This window comes from Nematolebias whitei, chromosome 1, assembly GCF_014905685.2.
Source record: "Nematolebias whitei isolate Nwh7 chromosome 1, NemWhi1, whole genome shotgun sequence".
Lineage (NCBI taxonomy): Eukaryota > Metazoa > Chordata > Actinopteri > Cyprinodontiformes > Rivulidae > Nematolebias > Nematolebias whitei.
This window is the reverse complement of record NC_056498.1, coordinates 80,786,690-80,791,564: the sequence shown is the minus strand read 5'-3', so window position 1 is coordinate 80,791,564 and position 4,875 is coordinate 80,786,690.

Sequence of the window (4,875 nt, the reverse complement as noted above, 5' to 3'; positions counted from 1 at the left end):
GAGAGACAGAGTCTTACGAAGTATTGTCATGAAATTGTGGAACAATGAATCCAAATAAAATCAGGCAGAGTGCAGCTGAATGAGGATCTAGTTTTGATCTTAAGTTACCAAACTAGCAAAAATCGAAATCACAAAAAAAAAAGGCCATTAGTAGGACCTGATGAACAGCTGAGGTAAACCAGGAATAATTTGTACCCAAGTGTTACAATATGTAATGGTGTTGTGGAACAGTTTTCTTAAACTACAATTAATCCTGGTAAAGTTTGCATTCATGTGTTCATACATGCTTATGCAGTATCTAATGGTGTGCTGCCTATGTGCTCAAGTGGACCCAAAAGGCTTAGAAATATATTTTGGCTCCCTGTGACAGATCAGTGTGTGAAAAATGTGTGGAAAAAAAATGCAGAGTGGCCCCCAAGAATCCCCTGTGGATGACCCCGAATCTATCCTGAATGCAACTGTTTAATCCAGTGTGTCATCTCTCACACCCAGGCCATCCACCTCCTGACGAAGAGATGAATCAAACAGAAAGGGTCCTTTCTCGATCCCCATTCCCTGAGAAAATGCAGCAGTTGGAGAAATGACCTTATACGAAGGGGCAGATGAGATCAGATGGTTAGATGACAGGTCAGAGAAAAACGATGAGATTAAAGGTAAAAAAAAAAAAAAGAGATAGAAGAACACACCAAAGGATTAAAGAAGGAAAACAGTGTGTTGGAGAAGAAGCAGTGAGGGCAAACAGTGAGTGCAGGACACTGTAGGGTGGAGGGGTGGATCTCAGATGGATTAGGTGGTCCTATCTGAGGTTTCATGTAGGTTTGTGTTTGAGCAAAACAGTGACTACAGTGTCAGGCTTATGTCAAAACAGGTCACACAGAAGCACATCAGAAGGTAAAGATGTTTCAGAGTTGAAGAGATTGTGGAAATGTACACCTAAACCATAATTTCTATGAGCTCAAATTACATATGTGAAAACTTCCTTTATTAAATCATAAAAGACTGTAAAGCAAATGTTGCAAATGAGGGCTGGCATAATATATGATACACCAGAGGGACAGATCTGTTTATTTATGTAAATACACATATGAAAAAGAAAATACATAAATGAAAAAAAAAGTTGCATAAGTTGAGAACAGTTGGGATACCACCTGCCATAGAGAGTTTTTTTAATCATTCTAATTTGGAGACCTTGTTTGATTCTGAATGAACTAGTAATATAACAGCTGGTCTATCTGCGTTTTTAAATGGCCTCTGCGTGGCTTTACTCAGGTTGTCCAGTGTGGGTTAAAAGACTTTCCACTGGGTGGTCTCATTCAATTTCAGCTCTGTTCTTCAGATGACAGATGAGATTCCAAGTAAGCTGAGTTGAGCTGAAGATTCAATGTGAGCACACTGCAGACCACTGAATGACCAAAAACCAACCCAAATCATGAGCATCTCTTTCACAAGAATCAAGCCCACAACTTTTAAAACCTTGCAACCGCAGCATTCGTTTTTGTTATTTACTCTTTGGAAATGATATATAATACATCCAATTAAAATGGCACTGGTTGGTGGAGACATTTCCTTGCCTTTTGGCTGATGCCAGAACAGAGCTAGACCAAATAGACTCAATTTACAGGTTCCGACCAGAGGGAAGGTGGCCTGAACTCAGCCACTGCATTTTGGAGACAGTGGTGGAGAATGGTGCATTGTATGCCTTCATTACAGATTTATTTACTCTGTGGTAAGTTCTTTTATTTATTTTTTTTATTTTAGTTTAGTTTTTCACACTCTGCCTACATTAATGCAGCAGTCACAGTTATATGGAGAATGATGGAGACCGTGTTTAACCGAGTCAGATCAGATTAGGGCTAAGCCTGTCCTGCAAAGACTGGAAAATGTAAAAAAAAAAAAAAACATAAACAGTGCCAACCACCAAGTGGATTGTGGTCACCTCAAAACAACTCTTGCTTTATACATAGATTGTAGATATCATTTGGAAAAATGGAATATGTATGTAATTTATAACTCTCACCCAGTACCAACTGGAAATAGGCACTAGCTCTCATGACTCTGAACAGGAACAACCAGATTAAAAATGTATGGATTTATGGATAGATGGATTTGTAACTATATGAGATGCACATCATTGGGACATAAGTTGAATCAAATTTTTGACATATTCTCTCTTTCGCTCTTGACAAAGACGGTCACTTCACCTGCTCTTGCTTCACTCCTGCTTTTTGCTCTTTTGTCCTGTGAATCTTTTTCAGAACCTCTCTCTACATATCTTCTAAACAGTAAATCATGGATCTGATCAGCTTGTCTCTCAACGCAACTGATAAAATTTTCTTGATGAGAAGACTGGGAGAAGGAGAACCCTCATGCACTGAAGGAACATTTATTTTGGGATACACGTGGATTCGGTCAGTGGAAGATGGTGTGTCTCTCTGTATTGTCCACTGAGGACATAGAAGACGCATACATAATTGGATTTATGATAATGGGATTTCTGCTTTTTGGTATCGGCAGGTTTCTGGCTTATCAACAAATTCGGAAAATGTCAGCAGCGGATCTGGCAATTTTGAAGCAGCCTGACATGTGTGAAGGAATGCTTCGAGTGCCCAGACTCAATTGCTTCTTGAGCTAAGCCATAAGATGGACGTGATTTCTGAGAATCACAGGCCACTTGTGGCTTCTGGAACTTGTTGGAGTGAAGGATTCAGTCTTGGGGAAGGCTATAAGCATAGCCCGGCGGGATGACCACAAATCTGGTTGTTTTGGATTCGTCATTGAGAAGTACCAGCAGAACTTTTGAGGGCAGACATTAAAAAAAATCAAGCAGAGTCTGCCCGTCCCAAAACATATGTTGTTATCAATTCTGGCTTCCCTGTTTGACCTTGAATATGTCAGCTATCTCAAATTAGCCCAGAGGTTATGTGAATAATGATGCTCTGTTGCTCCTCCCCTTCTCCTACCCCCGTCTCCCAAGGACTTCTGTGGGCCTTGTCAAAGCTGAGCCACTGATAGACACTGTGCCATCTTATCAGAACATTGGAACTTTCTGGCAGAGTCCATGGACAACTCCCCCACCTTTGTTGACCTCATGCATAAATGTATTATGATATCGTTGTATGTTGCTGTTTATGTTGCAAGGTCTTTTTATGCATCTTTCACACTGTGCCCTGGCCAGGACATGGTGTGAGATATGATTTTATTTTTTTTACCTCGTCCACCCTTATGTTCTCTTTTCCTTATCTACTTTGTATGTTTGTATGTAATAAGTCTCGCTTGTAAATGAGTCCTCGAGGCTAAATGAGAACTAACCCGTATAAATAAAACTTAGACTGCAAATATATATATATATATTAGCATATATAACAGCATAATTTACGTATCGGATTTCCCAATACACTCGCCGATATTTCCGATCCATGATGCATGTTGGCTTCAAACTACGGAATGGATTTCCTGAACGGCGGCGTGCCTCATGAACCCAGAGTAATAAGACCCACCTCACATTCAGGAAATCCATTTCATAGTTTGCAGCCAGCTACAACGTGAGGACTGAGTTAGCAGCACTGTGGCTAACAGCTAACCAACTTTCCATCTAAACATGTCCGCTGTGTGGAAGTATTTTACACTAAAAACACCACAAAGCAAGACAGCAACGTGCAATGTCTGCAGAGCCATAGCGCCACATTAAACCGTGGTAAAGTTAGTTTTACTATGGACATTCGAGCTCCGTGGCTTCAGCAGGGCGCTGCTTTTTGCTCAAACCGATGGAGGCGACTCGACCCCGGCCTGTCGCTTCCAATCTGCCCCGCTCAGTCTGCCCGTCTCTGAGGAGGGACAGACTGAGCATGGCTGCCCCAAATCAGGCTGCCTGCTTCGGATTGAACAAGAAGAAGACATCACTGAAACCACGGAGCTCAAATATTTACCGAGAAGTTTCTAAACTTCATAATTAATGACCAACCACTATCAGTTGTAGAAAACGAAGGATTTCACAGTTTGATACATGCAGTCAAGATATAGTTTACCCTCCAGGAGATATTTATCAGTACAACAGTAAACAATCATAAAAAACATATGATTTGAAAATTATATATATTAAAAACAAAAACAGCTACATTCAAAAGTGATGTAAAATGCTAAAAACAGGAACATCTGTTGGTTTATGCCATGAACTTAGCAGGTGTTTGAAGCCATTTAACATTTTATTTTATTTAATTCATTTATTCATTCATTTAAAAGAAACAAAATAAAAAAAAATCATCAAAAAGAAAACAATGAATGAAAAGAGTGCAGAAAGAAGAAAAAAATATTATATCTGCCCCTTGTAAAATATAAAACAACTTTAAACAATCACTTAAATTAATCACTTTAATATCCACTTTAAAACTAGGAATAAAAAGAAACATATTTTGTGTTAGCAGAATTTAATTCCAACTTTAAAACTTATCCAACATTAATAAAACTTACCTCAAGTTGCCTTTTTGGACATGCATGCATATATTTGTACAAATTGTACTTGAGAGGAGATTATTACAGCCTCACATAAAATCAATGATGATCATGATATCGGAACTGGATCGGTATTGGCAGATATTCAGATTTAGGTATTGGGATCGGATCAGAAGTAAAAAAAAGTGGATTGGTGCATCGCTAATATATATATATATATTATGCGGTATAACTAATGGCAGCAGAATATCAGGTTGATCCTGTTGTTCTGTCATATTTTGGGTCAAAAGCACCTCATATTCTGAGGAGACAGAAGGCATTTTACAAAACAATTCAAGCTAAGACACCTTCTGACTATTTCTATGAGATTTCTGAATGAGCAAAGGTAGAAGAGAGGGCTTGGGGCATCCCTCTGCTGTTGCTCTG